A 20,750-nucleotide genomic window follows, 5' to 3' on the forward strand; every position below is an offset into this window, starting at 1 on the left:
GGAATATGACTGAATATAAACAGTGTAGTTATTCCCTCCGCAAGGTAATCAAACAAGCAAAATGCCAGTACAGGGACAAAGTGGAGTCGCAATTCAATGGCTCAGACACGAGACGTATGTGGCAGGGTCTACAGGAAATCACGGACTACAAAGGGAAAACCAGCCCCGTCACGGACACCTACGTCATGCTTCCAGACAAACTAAACACCTTCTTTGCCCGCTTTGAGGATAATAGAGTGCCACAGTCGCCGCCTGCTAACAAGGACTGCGCCCCCCCCCTCCTTCTCCGTGCCGGACGTGAGTAAAACATTTAAATACGTGTTAACCCTTGCAGGGCTGCTGGCCCAGACGTCATCCCTAGCAGCATCCTCAGAGCATGCACAGACCAGCTGGCTGGTGTGTTTACGGACATATTCAATTGCTCCCTATCCCAGTCCCCACATGCTTCAAGATGGCCACCATTGTTCCTGTTCCCAAGAAGGCAAAGATAACTGAACTAAATGACGACCGCCTTGTAGCACTCACTTGTCATCATGAAGTGCTTTGAGAGACTAGTCAAAGATCATATCAACTCCACTTTACCGGCCACCCTAGACCCACTTCAATTTTCATGCCGCCCCAATAGGTCCACAGACGATGCAATCGCCATGACACTGCACACTGCCCTATCCCATCTGGATAAGAGGAATCTCACACCCGCCCTGTGCAATTGGGTCCTGGACTTTCTGACGGGCCGCCCCCAGGTGGTGAAGTTAGGAACCAACATCTCCACTTTGCTGATCCTCAATACTAGGGCCCTACAAGGGTGCATGCTCAGCCCCCTCCTGTATTCCCAGTTCACCCATGACTGCGCGCCTCCAACTCAATCATCAAGTTTGCGGACAACACAACAGTAGTGGGCTTGATTACCAACAACAACGAGACAGCCCACAGGGAGGAGGTGAGGGCACTCGGAGTGTGGTGTCAGGACAACAACCTCTCACTCAACGTCAAAAAAACTAAGGAGATGATCGTGGACTTCAGGAAACAGCAGAGGGAGCACCCTCCTATCCACATCGACGGGACAGCAGTGAAGAAGGTGGAACGTTTTTTTTTGAAGAGGCAACATTGACTCTTCAACCTCAGGAGGCTGAACAAATTTTGCTTGTCACCCAAAAACCTGACAAACTTTTACAGATGCACAATCGAGAGCATCCTGTCGGGCTGTATTGCAACTGCACCATCCTCATCCACAAGGCTCTCCAGAGGGTAATGCGGTCTGCACAACGCATCACCAGGAGCAAACTACCTGTCCTCCATGACACCAACAGCACCCGATGTCACAGGAAAGCCAGAAAGATTCAAACTGCCTGTTCAAACTGCTACCATCCAGATGGCGAGGGCAGGTGCATCAAAGCTGGGACTGAGAAACTGAAAAACAGCTTCTTTCTCAAGGCCATCAGACTGCAAAACAGCAATCACTAACTCAGAGAGGCTGCTGCCTACATTGAGACCCAATCACTGGCCGCTTTAATAAATGGATCACTTTAAATAATGTCACTTTAATAAGTTTTACATATCTTACATTACTCATGTCATATGTATGTACTGTATTTTATCCCATCTATTGTACCTTGCCTATGCCGCTCGGCCATCACTCATCCATATATTTATATTCTCATTCACCCCTTTAGATGTGTGTGTATTAGGTAGTTGTTACGAAATTGTTAGATTACTAGAAGCACAAGCATTTTGCTACACTCACATTAACATCTGCTAACCACGTGTACAGTGGCTTGCGAAAGTATTCACCCCCCTTGGGTTGTATCATTTGATTTACACATCATGCCTACCACTTTGAAGATGCTAAATATTTTTTCTCGTGAAACAAGCAAGAAATAAGACAAAAACAGAATAGTTATGCACGCTCAAGTTTTCACCCCCCCTCAAGTCAATAATTTGTAGATCCACCCTTTGCAGCAATTGCCCATTCTTCAATGGTTGCCCATTCTTCAAGGCAAAACTGCTCCAGCTCCTTCAAGTTGGATGGGTTCCGCTGGTATACAGCAATCTTTAAGTCATACCACAGATTCTCAATTAGATTGAGGTCTGGGCTTTGACTAGGCCAATCCAAGACATTTAAATGTTTCCTCTTAAACCACTCGAGTGTTGCTTTAGCAATATGCTTAGGGTCATTGTCCTGCTGAAAGGTGAACCTTCGTCCCAATGTCAAAAAAGACTGAAACAGGTTTCCCACAAGAATTTCCTTGTATTTAGCGCCATCCATCATTCCTTCAATTCTGACCAGTTTCCCAGTCCCTGCCAATGAAAAACATCACCACAGCATGATGCTTCCACCACCATGCTTCGCTGTGGGGATGGTGTCCTCGGGGTGATGAGAGGTGTTGGGTTTGCTCCAGACATAGCGTTTTCCTTGATGGTCAAAATGTTCAATTTTAGTGACCAGAGTACCTTCTTCCATATGTTAGGGGAGTCTCCCGCATGCCTTTTGGCAAACAACAAACGTGTTTGCTTATTTTTTCCATTAAGCAATGGCTTTTTTTCTGGACACTCTTCTGTAAAGCCCAGCTCTGTGGATACTCCAATCTCCACTGTGGAGCTTTGCAGCTCCTTCAGGGTTATCTTTGGTCTCTTTGTTGACTCTCTGATTAATGCCCTTCTTGCCTGGTCCGTGAGTTTTGGTGGGCTTGGTGTGGTGCCATATTCTTTCCATTTTTTAATAAAGGATTTAATGGTGCTCCGTGAGATGTTAAAAGTTTCTGATATTTTTTTATAACTCAATCCTGATCTGTGCTTCTCCACAACTTTGTCCCTGACCTGTTTGGAGCGATCCTTGGTCTTCATGGTGTCGCTTGCTTGGTGGAGCCCCTTGCTTAGTGGTGTTGCAGACTTTGGGGCCTTTCAGAACAGATGTATATATACTGAGATCATGTGACAGATCATGTGACACTTAGATTGCACACATGTGGACTTTATTTAACTAATTATGTGACTTCTGAAGGTAATTGGTTGCACCAGATCATATTTAGGGGCTTCATAGCAAAGGGGATGAATACATATGCACGTTCCACTTTTCCGTTCTTTATTTTTTTGAAGTTATTGAAACAAGTCATTTTTTTCATTTCACTTCACCAATTTGGACTATTTTGTTTATGTCCATTACATGAAATCCAAATAAAAATCCATTTAAATTACAGGTTGTAATGCAACTAAATAGGAACAACTGAAAGGGGATGAATACTCTTGCAAGGCACTGTATGTGACCAATAACATTTGATTTGATTTGATTTTGATCCTGTTGCCTTGTCACTATACCCCTACCTATACACTATGTACTGTACTATACTATCTACCTCAATTTCCTCGTACCCCTGCACATTGACTCGGTACTCCTACCCCATGTATATAGCCAAGTTATCGTTACTCATTGTGTTTTTCTTTCTGCATTGTTGGGAAGGGTCCGAAAGTAAGCATTTAACTGTTACTCTACACCTGTTGTTTACGAAACATGTGAGAAATAAAATGTGATTTGATACAGGCTACAAAACAGGCTACAATAGCTCCAACACTATCAGCGGAATGTTCATGTTCTAGAACATATTCCTAGAACATGTCTTTCTATACCTGTGGGTGGATAACAGAACAGCATTTATTCATTCATCATTTAGATTTCTTTATATCGTGGTGATGGAATATTCCTCCATTCCGGCTTCTCTTTGACTGTGGCAGCATACATGGATTTCCTACCAGTATTAACCACATACTTCAGACGGCTGTAAAAATGCCATGTCACGTCTGAGGCGGCGGGAGACTAGCAGGGTGAATTTATTAGGACTGGTTAGGTTCTCCTGAGAGGTGCATGACTGGTTGTGTATTAACGCTCCACACCCACCGACCGACCGACCGACAGACCGACAGACAGACAGACAGACAGACAGACAGACAGACAGACAGACAGACAGACAGACAGACAGACAGACAGACAGACAGACAGACAGACAGACAGACAGACAGACAGACAGACAGACAGACAGACAGACAGACAGACAGACAGACAGGATCAATATTCGCTGTATATTTTGAGAACGGCAACATTTATCCCCCTCTATGAAGAGATCAGATTTCAGATGTCTATCCTTCTCTATGGCAGGCGTGTAAAGTACTTAAGTAAAAATACTTTAAAGTACTACTTAAGTATTTTTTTTTGGTATCTGTACTTTACTATTTATACTACTTTTACTTCACTACATTGCTAAAGAAAGTAATGTACTTTTTACTCCATACATTTTCCCTGACACTCGTTACATTTTGAATGCTTAGCAGGACAGTACAAGGGTTCAATTCACACACTTATCAAGAGAACATCCCTGGTCATCCCTACTGCCTCTGATCTGGCAGACTCACTAAACACAAATCCTTAATTTGTAAATTATGTCTGGGTGTTGGAATGTGCCCTCTGGCTATCCGTAAATGAAAAATGTTAAAATAAAGTGGAGCTGTCTGGTTTGCTTAGTACAAAGACTTTTAAATGATTTATACTTTTACTTTTGATACTTAAGTATATTTAAAACCCAATACTTTTAGAGTTTTACTCAAGTAGTATTTTACATTTACATTTTTTACATTTTTGTCATTTTAGCAGACGCTCTTATCCAGAGCGACTTACACTAGTGAATGCATACATTTCATACATTTTTTCTCCGTACTGGTCCCCCGTGGGACTGGGTGACTTTCACTTTTACTTGAGTTATTTTCTATTAAAGGTATCTTTACTTTTACTCAAGTATGACAGTTGGGTACCTTCTCTATGGATATATCAAATCTCACATGAATGGATGGAAGAAGACATGAATCACATAAATGCTTTCACATTAAACAGGAGGGATGGAGTCAGACACTTCAGATTTTAGGATGGTAGTTTAATATCAATCAGGCCAAGCGATGTGTCTGTATAATCATTTCAAGTTAACATTTTACAATATATCATAGTTATCCTCTATGGGCTAGGCGGGACGAATTCGTCCCACCTACGTAACAGCCACTTGAAGCCTGTGGCGCGATTTTCAAAACCTTAAAAATCCTATTACTTCAATTTCTCAAACATATGACTATTTTACAGCTATTTAAAGACAAGACTCTCGTTAATCTAACCACACTGTCCGATTTCAAAAAGGCTTTACAACGAAAGCAAAACATTAGATTATGTCAGCAGAGTACCAAGCCAGAAATAATCAGACACCCATTTTTCAAGCTAGCATATAATGTCACATAAACCCAGAAGACAGCTAAATGCAGTACTAACCTTTGATGATCTTCATCAGATGACAACCCTAGGACATTATGTTATACAATACATGCATGTTTTGTTCAATCAAGTTCATATTTATATCAAAAAACAGCTTTTTACATTAGCATGTGACGTTCAGAACTAGCATACCCCCCGCAAACTTCCGGAGGAATTCGCTAACATTTTACTAAATTACTCACGATAAACGTTCACAAAAAGCATAACAATTATTTTAAGAATTATAGATACAGATCTCCTCTATGCACTCGATATGTCCGATTTTAAAATAGCTTTTTGGTGAAAGCACATTTTGCAATATTCTAAGTACATAGCCCAGGCATCACGGGCTTGCTATTTAGACACCCGGCAAGTTTAGCACTCACCATAATCATATTTACTATTATAAAAGTTTGATTACCTTTTGTTGTCTTCGTCAGAATGCACTCCCAGGACTGCTACTTCAATAACAAATGTTGGTTTGGTCCAAAATAATCCATCGTTATATCCGAATAGCGGCGTTTTGTTCATGCGTCCCAGACACTATCTGAAATGGTAAATCAGGGTCGGGCGCATGGCGCAATTCGTGACAAAAAAAATCTAAATATTCCATTACCGTACTTCGAGGCATGTCAACCGCTGTTTAAAATCCATTTTTATGCCATTTTTCTCGTAAAAAAGCGATAATATTCCGACCGGGAATGTCCATTTAGCTAAACTGAGGAAAGTAAACAAAGCTTTCGGTCGACGCGGGCACGCGCCTGAGTCTCACAGTACTGTAACCAGCCACTACCCAAACGCGCTACTTTGTTTCAGCCAGAGCCTGCAAAGCCACGATTCAGCTTTTTGCCGCCTTCTGAGACCCTATGGCAGCCGTAGGAAGTGTCACGGGACAGCTAAGATCCTCACTCTTCAATAAACAGAGACAAGAAGAACGACACCTTGTCAGACAGGCCACTTCCTGCCTGAAACCTTGTCAGGTTTTTGCCTGCCAAATGAGTTCTGTTATACTCACAGACACCATTCAAACAGTTTTAGAAACTTTAGGGTATTTTCTATCCATAAGTAATAAGTATATGCATATTCTAGTTACTGGGTAGGAGTGGTAACCAGATTAAATCGGGTACGTTTTTTATCCAGCCGTGTCAATACTGCCCGCTATCCTAAACAGGTTTAATAGACTTCCAGTGAATGATTTAGAGTGGGGACTCTAAATGACAGAGTTTGAAACATTGGATACATGTGGTTTTGGTTACAACTTTGTCTCTTCATGTGTAAAACTCTTACTATCAGAGGAATCAAGGTAACACCCAAGTGCAGACTGTGTAAAGTAACAATATTTATTGTAACAACAGGGGCAGGCAAACGACAGGTCAAGGCAGGCAGGGGTCGATAATCCACAGTAGAGGTCAAGATACAGGGCAGCAGGCTCAGGGTCAGGTCAGGCAGAGGTCGGTCATCCAGAGGTGGAGCAAAGGTACAGGACGGCAACAGGCTCAGGACTGTGGGGAGTTAGACAGGGAGAACAGGGAGGAGGACCGTGGGGAGTTAGACAGGGAGAACAGGGAGGAGGACCGTGGGGAGTTAGACAGGGAGAGCAGGGAGAAGGACAGTGGGGAGTTAGACAGGGAGAGCAGGGAGGACTGTGGGGAGGTAGATAGGGAGAGCAGGGAGGACTGTGGGGAGTTAGACAGAGAGAGCAGGGAGGACTGTGGGGAGTTAGACAGAGAGAGCAGGGAGGACTGTGGGGAGTTAGACAGGGAGAACAGGGAGGACTGTGGGGAGTTAGACTGAGAGAGCAGGGAGGACTGTGGGGAGTTAGACAGGGAGAACAGGTAGGACTGTGGGGAGTTAGACAGGGAGAACAGGGAGGACTGTGGGGAGTTAGACAGGGAGAGTAGGGAGGACTGTGGGGAGTAAGATAGGGAGAACAGGGAGGACTGTGGGGAGTTAGACTGAGAGAGCAGGGAGGACTGTGAGGAGTTAGATTGGGAGAACAGGGAGGATTTTGGGGAGTTATATAGAAAGGACTGCGGGGAGTAAGATAGGGAAGAATGCGGGGTTAGACAGGGACGACTGTGGGGAGTTAGACTGGGAGAACAGGGAGGACTGTGGGGAGTTACATTTGGAGAACAGGGAGGACTGTGGGGAGTTATATAGAGAGGATTGTGGGGAGTTAAATAGAGAGGACTGTGGGATGTTAGACAGAGAGAGCAGGGAGGACTGTGGGGAGTTAGACAGGGAGAACAGGGAGGACTGTGGGGAGTTAGACAGAGAGAGCAGGGAGGACTGTGGGGAGTTAGACAGGGAGAACAGGGAGGACTGTGGGGAGTTAGACAGGGAGAGTAGGGAGGACTGTGAGGAGTTAGACAGGGAGAACAGGGAGGACTGTGGGGAGTTAGACAGGGAGAACAGGGAGGACTGTGGGGAGTTAGACAGGGAGAGTAGGGAGGACTGTGGGGAGTTAGACAGGGAGAACAGGGAGGACTGTGGGGAGTTAGACAGGGAGAACAGGGAGGACTGTGGGGAGTTAGACAGAGAGAGCAGGGAGGACTGTGGGGAGTTAGACAGGGAGAACAGGTAGGACTGTGGGGAGTTAGACAGGGAGAACAGGGAGGACTGTGGGGAGTTAGACAGGGAGAGTAGGGAGGACTGTGGGGAGTAAGATAGGGAGAACAGGGAGGACTGTGGGGAGTTAGACTGAGAGAGCAGGGAGGACTGTGAGGAGTTAGATTGGGAGAACAGGGAGGATTTTGGGGAGTTATATAGAAAGGACTGCGGGGAGTAAGATAGGGAAGAATGCGGGGTTAGACAGGGACGACTGTGGGGAGTTAGACTGGGAGAACAGGGAGGACTGTGGGGAGTTACATTTGGAGAACAGGGAGGACTGTGGGGAGTTATATAGAGAGGATTGTGGGGAGTTAAATAGAGAGGACTGTGGGATGCTAGACAGAGAGAGCAGGGAGGACTGTGGGGAGTTAGACAGGGAGAACAGGGAGGACTGTGGGGAGTTAGACAGAGAGAGCAGGGAGGACTGTGGGGAGTTAGACAGGGAGAACAGGGAGGACTGTAGGGAGTTAGACAGGGAGAGTAGGGAGGACTGTGAGGAGTTAGACAGGGAGAACAGGGAGGACTGTGGGGAGTTAGACAGGGAGAACAGGGAGGACTGTGGGGAGTTAGACAGGGAGAGTAGGGAGGACTGTGGGGAGTTAGACAGGGAGAACAGGGAGGACTGTGGGGAGTTAGACAGGGAGAACAGGGAGGACTGTGGGGAGTTAGACAGAGAGAGCAGGGAGGACTGTGGGGAGTTAGACAGGGAGAGCAGGGAGGACTGTGGTGAGTCAGACAGGGAGAGCAGGGAGGAGGACCGTGGGGAGTTAGACAGGGAGAGCAGGGAGGAGGACCGTAGGGAGTTAAACAGGAAGGACTGTGGGGAGTTAGACAGGGAGAGCAGGGAGGACTGTGAGGAGTTAGACAGGGAGAGCAGGGAGGACTGTGGGGAGTTAGATATAGAGAGCAGGGAGGACTGTGGGGAGTTAGACTGGGAGAACAGGGAGGACTGTGGGGAGTTACATTTGGAGAACAGGGAGGACTGTGGGGAGTTATATAGAGAGGATAGTGGGGAGTTAAATAGAGAGGACTGTGGAATGTTAGACAGAGAGAGCAGGGAGGACTGTGGGGAGTTAGACAGGGAGAGCAGGGAGGACTGTGGGGAGTTAGACAGGGAGAACAGGGAGGACTGTGGGGAGTTAGACAGGGAGAACAGGGAGGACTGTGGAGAGTTAGAGAGGGAGAACAGGTAGGACTGTGGGGAGTTAGACAGGGAGAACAGGGAGGACTGTGGGGAGTTAGACAGGGAGAGTAGGGAGGACTGTGGGGAGTTAGACAGAGAGAGCAGGGAGGACTGTGGGAGTTAGACTGGGAGAACAGGGAGGACTGTGAGGAGTTAGATTGGGAGAACAGGGAGGATTTTGGGGAGTTATATAGAAAGGACTGTGGGGAGTAAGATAGGGAAGAATGCGGGGTTAGACAGGGACGACTGTGGGGAGTTAGTCTGGGTCAACGGTGTTTCAAAACACCATTTACAGTGTAAAAGCCCCAACCAGAGAGAGAGAGAGAGAGAGAGAGATCTCTCCTACAGTCCTCCTGGGAAGTTAGAGAGGAATTAACTGTCACCAATGTGGATACGTCCCAAATGGCACCCTATTGCCTTTGTAGTGCACTACTTTAAACCAATGCTCGGGTCAAAAGTAGTGCACTACACTATATAAGGAGGAAATAGGGTGCCGTTTGGGACACAAATTCCTTCTCTCCTTCTCAGGACTAAAACAGGCCTAGTGTCTGTCGGGAGGAGAGTTAAGAGTTTTGTTGTCCCAAAGTGTAAAAACTAACAGGGCTTTAAATGAGTAAGCTTCCCTTCTACCTCCGCGCTGAGGATTATGGCTTCTTCTCAAAGCTGCAGTAGTAACACATTGGACGGCCTTCATGTTGTTGTCGGAAGGTCTGTTCAGTTGACACCAAGAAAAGCTAATTCAGTTCTGTCCCTTTACACACACAGTGTCGCGCTAGATGGACGTACTGTAACAATAAACAGACAGACAGACATTATGAAACATGGTTATACTGTGTGTGTAAAACCTTGAGAGTTTCGTAAAGGTGTTAGATCATGGGGGGTGTCTGTAAGTCAGTCACCTAATCCCTTGTTTAAATATGAGCAGCTGTGGACATTAAAGCAGTGAACCAGAGAAGCAGATGTTAGGTTTGCTCTCTGAGTACCTTTTTTTTCATGGACACTTGAGCAGAGCAATCAACCTAAATAGTCAGTAAATATTCAATGAATAAATCAAAAATGTAAATACATCGTTCTGGAAAACATAATTATGTAAATGAAATCCATTTCAATGACTTTAGATGAAGGTGTTCAAAAAATCAATGACTCCTGAAATTACACATTACTCTGCACAGTGAGTGATAAACGTACCTCTATGAAGATTGGCATATTTTTCCCTTCTAAAATAAATCATGTTATAACATATTTGAGGTTTATATTTGTGGTGTTGTTACTAGATGACATGTGTTGTTACTAAATGACATGTGTTGTTACCAGATGACATGTGTTGTTACCAGATGACATGTGTTGTTAATGGATGACATGTGTTGTTACTGGATGACATGTGTTGTTACTGGATGACATGTGTTGTTACTAAATGACATGTGTTGTTACTAAATGACATGTGTTGTTACCAGATGACATGTGTTGTTACCAGATGACATGTGTTGTTACTAGATGACATGTGTTGTTACCAGATGACATGTGTTGTTACCGGACGACATGTGTTGTTACTGGATGACATGTGTTGTTACTAGATGACATGTGTTGTTAATGGATGACATGTGTTGTTACTAAATGACATGTGTTGTTAATGGATGACATGTGTTGTTACTAGATGACATGTGTTGTTACTGGATGACATGTGTTGTTACTGGATGACATGTGTTGTTACTAGATGACATGTGTTGTTACTAAATGACATGTGTTGTTACCAGATGACATGTGTTGTTACCAGATGACATGTGTTGTTACCAGATGACATGTGTTGTTACCAGATGACATGTGTTGTTACCAGATGACATGTGTTGTTACCAGATGACATGTGTTGTTACCGGATGACATGTGTTGTTACCGGATGACATGTGTTGTTACTGGATGACATGTGTTGTTACTAACTGACATGTGTTGTTACTAAATGACATGTGTTGTTACCAGATGACATGTGTTGTTACTAGATGACATGTGTTGTTACCGGATGACATGTGTTGTTACCGGATGACATGTGTTGTTACCAGATGACATGTGTTGTTACCAGATGACATGTGTTGTTACCAGATGACATGTGTTGTTACCAGATGACATGTGTTGTTACTGAATGACATGTGTTGTTACCAGATGACATGTGTTGTTACCAGATGACATGTGTTTTTAATGGATGACATGTGTTGTCACCGGATGACATTTGTTGTAACTAGATGACATTTGTTGTAACTAGATGAAATGTGTTGTTAATGGATGACATGTGTTGTTACCAGATGAAATGTGTTGTTACTAGATGACATGTGTTGTTAATGGATGACATGTGTTGTTACCAGATGACATGTGTTGTTACCAGATGACATGTGTTGTTACTAGATGACATGTGTTGTTAATGGATGACATGTGTTGTTAATGGATGACATGTGTTGTTACCGGATGACGTGTTGTTACCAGATGACGTGTGTTGTTACTGGATGACATGTGTTGTTACTGAATGACATGTGTTGTTACTGGATGACATGTGTTGTTACTAGATGACTTGTGTTGTTACTAGATGACATGTGTTGTTACCACATGACATGAGTTTTTAATGGACATGTGTTAATGGATGACATGTGTTGATACCAGATGACATGTGTTGTAACCAGATGACATGTGTTGTTACCAGATGACATGTGTTGTTAATGGATGACATGTGTTGTTAATGGATGACATGTGTTGTTAGTATTTGACATGTGTTGTTACTAGATGACATGTGTTGTTACCAGATGACATGTGTTGTTACCAGATGACATGTGTTGTTACTAGATGACATGTGTTGTTAATGGATGACATGTGTTGTTACCAGATGACATGTGTTGTTACTAGATGACATGTGTTGTTAATGGATGACATGTGTTTTTAATGGATGACATGTGTTTTTAATGGATGACATGTGTTGTTAATGGATGACATGTGTTGTTACCGGATGACGTGTTGTTACTGGATGACATGTGTTGTTACTGAATGACATGTGTTGTTACTGAATGACATGTGTTGTTACAGGATGACATGTGTTGTTACTGAATGACATGTGTTGTTACCAGATGACATGTGTTTTTAATGGATGACATGAGTTTTTATTGGATGACATGTGTTGTTACAAGATGACATGTGTTGTTACTAGATGACATGTGTTGTTAATGGATGACACGTGTTGTTACTAAATGACATGTGTTGTTAATGGATGACATGTGTTGTTACCAGATAACATGTGTTGTTACTAGATGACATGTGTTGTTAATGGATGACATGTGTTGTTAGTATTTGACATGTGTTGTTACTAGATGACATGTGTTGTTACCAGATGACATGTGTTGTTACCAGATGACATGTGTTGTTACTAGATGACATGTGTTGTTAATGGATGACATGTGTTGTTAATGGATGACATGTGTTGTTAATGGATGACATGTGTTGTTAATGGATGACATGTGTTGTTACCAGATGACATGTGTTGTTACCAGATGACATGTGTTGTTACCAGATGACATGTGTTGTTAATGGATGACGTGTTGTTACTTAATGACATGTGTTGTTACCAGATGACATGTGTTGTTAATGGATGACATGTGTTGTTACCAGATTACATGTGTTGTTAATGGATGACATGTGTTGTTAATGGATGACATGTGTTGTTACCAGATGACATGTGTTGTTACCAGATGACAGGTGTCATTAATGGATGACATGTGTTGTTACTAAATGACATGTGTTGTTACCAGATGACATGTGTTGTTACAAGATGACATGTGTTGTTACGAGATGACATGTGTTGTTCCTAGATGACATATGTTGTTACTGGATGACATGTGTTGTTACCAGATGACATGTGTTGTTACTAAGTGACATGTGTTGTTAATGGATGACATGTGTTGTTACTAAATGACATGTGTTGTTAATGGATGACATGTTTTGTTACTAGATGACGTGTTGTTACCAGATGACATGTGTTGTTAATGGATGACATGTGTTTTTAATGGATGACATGTGTTGTTACCAGATGACATGTGTTGTTAATGGATGACATGTGTTGTTACTAGATGACATGTGTTGTTACTAGATGACATGTGTTGTTACTAGATGACATGTGTTGTTAATGGATGACATGTGTTGTTACTAGATGACATGTGTTGTTACCAGATGACATGTGTTGTTACCAGATGACATGTGTTGTTACTAGATGACATGTGTTGTTAATGGATGACACATGTTGTTACTAAATGACATGTGTTGTTAATGGATGACATATGTTGTTACCAGATAACATGTGTTGTTACTAGATGACATGTGTTGTTAATGGAGGACATGTGTTGTTAATGGATGACATGTGTTGATACCAGATGCCATGTGTTGATACCAGATGACATGTGTTGTTACTAAATGACATGTGTTGTTACCAGATGACATGTGTTGTTACCAGATGACATGTGTTGTTACCAGATGACATGTGTGGTTACTAGATAACATGTGTTGTTACTAGATGACATGTGTTGTTACCGGATGACATGTGTTGTTACCAGATGACATGTGTTGTTACTAGATGACATGTGTTGTTAATGGATGACATGTTTTGTTACTAAATGACATGTGTTGTTAATGGATGACATGTGTTGTTACTAGATGACATGTGTTGTTAATGGATGACATGTGTTGTTAATTGACTACATGTGTTGTTACCAGATGACATGTGTTGTTAATGGATGACATGTGTTGTTACCAGATGACATGTGTTGTTAATGGATGACATGTGTTGTTAATGGATGACATGTGTTGTTAATGGATGACATGTGTTGTTAATGGATGACATGTGTTGTTAATGGATGACATGTGTTGTTACTAGATGACATGTGTTGTTACTGGATGACATGTGTTGTTACTAGATGACATGTGTTGTTAATGGATGACATGTGTTGTTAATGGATGACATGTGTTGTTACTACATGACATGTGTTGTTACCAGATGACATGTATTGTTACCAGATGACATGTGTTGTTACTAGATGACGTGTTGTTAATGGATGACATGTGTTGTTAATGGATGACATGTGTTGTTAATGGATGACATGTGTTGTTAATGGATGACATGTGTTGTTACCAGATGACAGGTGTTATTAATGGATGACATGTATTGTTACTAAATGACATGTGTTGTTACCAGATGACATGTGTTGTTACCAGATGACATGTGTTGTTACTGGATGACATGTGTTGTTACTGGATGACATGTGTTGTTACTGGATGACATGTGTTGTTACCAGATGACATGTGTTGTTACTAGATGACATGTGTTGTTACTAGATGACATGTGTTGTTAATGGATGACATGTGTTGTTACTAAATGACATGTGTTGTTAATGGATGACATGTGTTGTTACTAGATGACGTGTTGTTACCAGATGACATGTGTTGTTACGAGATGACATGTGTTGTTACCAGATGACATGTGTTGTTACTAGATGACATGTGTTGTTACTAGATGACATGTGTTGTTAATGGATGACGTGTATTTAATGGATGACATGTGTTGTTACCAGATGACATGTGTTGTTACTAGATGACATGTGTTGTTAATGGATGACACGTGTTGTTACTAAATGACATGTGTTGTTAATGGATGACATGTGTTGTTACCAGATAACATGTGTTGTTACTAGATGACATGTGTGGTTAATGGATGACATGTGTTGTTAATGGATGACATGTGTTGATACCAGATGCCATGTGTTGATACCAGATGACATGTGTTGTTACTAAATGACATGTGTTGTTACTAGATGACGTGTTGTTACCAGATGACATTTGTTGTTACCAGATGACATGTGTGGTTACTAGATAACATGTGTTGTTACTAGATGACATGTGTTGTTACTGGATGACATGTGTTGTTACCAGATGGATGACATGTTTTGTTACTAAATGACATGTGTTGTTAATGGATGACATGTGTTGTTAATGGATGACATGTGTTGTTAATAAATGACATGTGTTGTTACTAGATGACATGTGTTGTTACCAGATGACATGTGTTGTTACCAGATGACATGTGTTGTTACTAGATGACATGTGTTGTTCCTAGATGATATTTGTTGTTACTGGATGACATGTGTTGTTACTAGATGACATGTGTTGTTAATGGATGACATGTGTTGTTACTAGATGACGTGTTGTTACCAGATGACATGTGTTGTTAATGGATGACATGTGTTGTTACGAGATGACATGTGTTGTTACCAGATGACATGTGTTGTTAATGGATGACATGTGTTGTTACCAGATTACATGTGTTGTTAATGGATGACATGTGTTGTTAATGGATGACATGTGTTGTTACTAGATGACATGTGTTGTTAATGGATGACATCTGTTGTTACTAGATGACATGTGTTGTTACTAGATGACATGTGTTGTTAATGGATGACATGTGTTGTTACCAGATGTCATGTGTTGTTACCAGATGACATGTGTTGTTAATGGATGACATGTGTTGTTACTAGATGACATGTGTTGTTACCAGATGACATGTGTTGTTACCAGATGACATGTGTTGTTACCAGATGACATGTGTGGTTACTAGATAACATGTGTTGTTACTAGATGACATGTGTTGTTACCGGATGACATGTGTTGTTACCAGATGACATGTGTTGTTACTAGATGACATGTGTTGTTAATGGATGACATGTTTTGTTACTAAATGACATGTGTTGTTAATGGATGACATGTGTTGTTACTAGATGACATGTGTTGTTAATGGATGACATGTGTTGTTAATTGACTACATGTGTTGTTACCAGATGACATGTGTTGTTAATGGATGACATGTGTTGTTACCAGATTACATGTGTTGTTAATGGATGACATGTGTTGTTAATGGATGACATGTGTTGTTAATGGATGACATGTGTTGTTAATGGATGACATGTGTTGTTAATGGATGACATGTGTTGTTACTAGATGACATGTGTTGTTACTGGATGACATGTGTTGTTACTAGATGACATGTGTTGTTAATGGATGACATGTGTTGTTAATGGATGACATGTGTTGTTACTACATGACATGTGTTGTTACCAGATGACATGTATTGTTACCAGATGACATGTGTTGTTACTAGATGACGTGTTGTTAATGGATGACATGTGTTGTTAATGGATGACATGTGTTGTTAATGGATGACATGTGTTGTTAATGGATGACATGTGTTGTTACCAGATGACAGGTGTTATTAATGGATGACATGTATTGTTACTAAATGACATGTGTTGTTACCAGATGACATGTTTTGTTACCAGATGACATGTGTTGTTACTGGATGACATGTGTTGTTACTGGATGACATGTGTTGTTACTGGATGACATGTGTTGTTACCAGATGACATGTGTTGTTACTAGATGACATGTGTTGTTACTAGATGACATGTGTTGTTAATGGATGACATGTGTTGTTACTAAATGACATGTGTTGTTAATGGATGACATGTGTTGTTACTAGATGACGTGTTGTTACCAGATGACATGTGTTGTTACGAGATGACATGTGTTGTTACCAGATGACATGTGTTGTTACTAGATGACATGTGTTGTTACTAGATGACATGTGTTGTTAATGGATGACGTGTATTTAATGGATGACATGTGTTGTTACCAGATGACATGTGTTGTTACTAGATGACATGTGTTGTTAATGGATGACACGTGTTGTTACTAAATGACATGTGTTGTTAATGGATGACATGTGTTGTTACCAGATAACATGTGTTGTTACTAGATGACATGTGTGGTTAATGGATGACATGTGTTGTTAATGGATGACATGTGTTGATACCAGATGCCATGTGTTGATACCAGATGACATGTGTTGTTACTAAATGACATGTGTTGTTACTAGATGACGTGTTGTTACCAGATGACATTTGTTGTTACCAGATGACATGTGTGGTTACTAGATAACATGTGTTGTTACTAGATGACATGTGTTGTTACTGGATGACATGTGTTGTTACCAGATGGATGACATGTTTTGTTACTAAATGACATGTGTTGTTAATGGATGACATGTGTTGTTAATGGATGACATGTGTTGTTAATAAATGACATGTGTTGTTACTAGATGACATGTGTTGTTACCAGATGACATGTGTTGTTACCAGATGACATGTGTTGTTACTAGATGACATGTGTTGTTCCTAGATGATATTTGTTGTTACTGGATGACATGTGTTGTTACTAGATGACATGTGTTGTTAATGGATGACATGTGTTGTTACTAGATGACGTGTTGTTACCAGATGACATGTGTTGTTAATGGATGACATGTGTTGTTACGAGATGACATGTGTTGTTACCAGATGACATGTGTTGTTAATGGATGACATGTGTTGTTACCAGATGACATGTGTTGTTAATGGATGACATGTGTTTTTATTGGTTGACATGTGTTGTTACAAGATGACATGTGTTGTTACAAGATGACATGTGTTGTTACAAGATGACATGTGTTGTTACTAGATGACATGTGTTGATAATGGATGACATGTGTTGTTACCAGATGTCATGTGTTGTTTCTAGATGACATGTGTTGTTAATGGATGACATGTGTTGTTACTGGATGACATGTGTTGTTACTGGATGACATGTGTTGTTAATGGATGACATGTGTTGTTACCAGATGACATGTGTTATTAATGGATGACATGTGTTATTAATGGATGACATGTGTTGTTACCAGATGACATGTGTTGTTACCAGATGACATGTGTTGTTACTAGATGACATGTGTTGTTACCAGATGACATGTGTTGTTACTAGATGACATGTGTTGTTACTAGATGACATGTGTTGTTACTAGATGACATGTGTTGTTAATGGATGACATGTGTTGTTACTAAATGACATGTGTTGTTAATGGATGACATGTGTTGTTACTAGATGACGTGTTGTTACCAGATGACATGTGTTGTTACGAGATGACATGTGTTGTTACCAGATGACATCTGTTGTTAATGGATGACATGTGTTGTTACTAGATGACATGTGTTGTTAATGGATGACATGTGTATTTAATGGATGACATGTGTTGTTACCAGATGACATGTGTTGTTACTAGATGACATGTCTTGTTAATGGATGACACGTGTTGTTACTAAATGACATGTGTTGTTAATGGATGACATGTGTTGTTACCAGATAACATGTGTTGTTACTAGATGACATGTGTTGTTAATGGATGACATGTGTTGTTAATGGATGACATGTGTTGATACCAGATGCCATGTGTTGATACCAGATGACATGTGTTGTTACTAAATGACATGTGTTGTTACTAGATGACGTGTTGTTACCAGATGACATTTGTTGTTACCAGATAACATGTGTGGTTACTAGATAACATGTGTTGTTACTAGATGACATGTGTTGTTACTTGATGACATGTGTTGTTACTAGATGACATGTGTTGATAATGGATGACATGTGTTGTTACCAGATGTCATGTGTTGTTTCTAGATGACATGTGTTGTTAATGGATGACATGTGTTGTTACTAGATGACATGTGTTGTTACCAGATGACATGTGTTGTTACCAGATGACATGTGTTGTTACTGGATGACATGTGTTGTTAATGGATGACATGTGTTGTTAATGGATGACATGTGTTGTTACCAGATGACATGTGTTATTAATGGATGACATGTGTTATTAATGGATGACATGTGTTGTTACCAGATGACATGTGTTGTTACCAGATGACATGTGTTGTTACTAGATGACATGTGTTGTTACCAGATGACATGTGTTGTTACTAGATGACATGTGTTGTTACCAGATGACATGTGTTGTTACTAGATGACATGTGTTGTTACCAGATGACATGTGTTGTTACCAGATGACATGTGTTATTAATGGATGACATGTGTTATTAATGGATGACATGTGTTATTAATGGATGACATGTGTTGTTACCAGATGACATGTGTTGTTACTAGATGACATGTGTTGTTACTAGATGACATGTGTTGTTACTAGATGACATGTGTTGTTACCAGATGACATGTGTTGTTACCAGATGACGTGTTGTTGCTAGATGACATGTGTTGTTACCAGATGAAATGTGTTGTTACCAGATGAAATGTGTTGTTACCAGATGACATGTGTTGTTACTAGATGACATGTGTTGTTAATGGATGACATGTGTTGTTACCAGATGACATGTGTTGTTACTGAATGACATGTGTTGTTACCAGATGACATGTGTTGTTACCAGATGACATGTGTTGTTACCGGATGACATGTGTTGTTAATGGATGACATGTGTTGTTAATGGATGACATGTGTTGTTAATGGATGACATGTGTTGTTACCGGATGACATGTGTTGTTACCAGATGACATGTGTTGTTACCAGATGACATGTGTTGTTACCAGATGACATGTGTTGTTACCAGATGACATGTGTTGTTACCAGATGACATGTGTTGTTACCGGACGACATGTGTTGTTACCAGATGACATGTGTTGTTACCAGATGACATGTGTTGTTACCAGATGACATGTGTTGTTACCAGATGGCATGTGTTGTTACCAGATGACATGTGTTGTTACTAGATGACATGTGTTGTTACCAGATTACATGGGTCTGTATGAATTAGGCGACTCCAGGCAGATGTCACTGACTGAGTCCTCCCTGCATCACAGGGGGCAAACTACCTTCCCTCCATGACATCTATAGCACCCGATGTCACAGGAAGGCCAAAAAGATCATCAAGGACAACAACCACCCGAGCCACTGCCTGTTCCAGAAGGCGAGGTCAGTACAGGTGCATCAAAGCTGGGACCGAGAGACTGAAAAACAGCTTCCAACTCAAGGCCATCAGACTGTTAAACAGCCATCACTAACATATGAAGGCAGCAGCATCTCTACAGACTTGAAATCATTGGTCACTTTAATAAATGGATCACTAGTCACTTTAATAATGTTTACATAACTTGCATCACTCATCTCATATTTATAAACTGAATTTTATACCATCTATTGCACCATGCCTATGCCTCTCATCCATATATTTATATGTATATATTCTTATTTTATCTTATTGTGTATTAGGTAGTTGTTGTGGATTTGTTAGATATTACCTGTTAGATATCGCTGCACTGTCGGGAACTAGAAGCACAAGCATTTCACTACACTCGCAATAACATCTGCTAACCACGTGTATGTGACCAATAAAATGCGATTTGATTTGAAGTGGCACCCTATTCCCTATATAGCCCATTGTATCGGCAATAATGTACCATTTGGAACATAGACACTCCTCTCTGTAATGGTTAAAAGCATGTCACAGGCCTGGTAAACATGTCAACAATGGCTTTTGCACTCAAAACAATTATTTCCGAGCTATTTTAAAATTTAGTCCTTGGACTGTCCACACGATGATGACATTCATTTATATATTGAAACTAACTGGATTGTGTGACAAACTGTCACTCCATCAGAAAAACCATCTGCTGTGAACGTAGGTGGCGAATTGAATTTCCCACAGAGATCATCAGCTAGCATGCCTGGGCAACTCCAGTCCTTCAGGGCCTGATTGGTGACACACTTTAGCCCCCCCATAC

Source organism: Salmo salar, chromosome ssa15 (genome assembly GCF_905237065.1).
Source record: "Salmo salar chromosome ssa15, Ssal_v3.1, whole genome shotgun sequence".
NCBI classification, from domain to species: domain Eukaryota; kingdom Metazoa; phylum Chordata; class Actinopteri; order Salmoniformes; family Salmonidae; genus Salmo; species Salmo salar.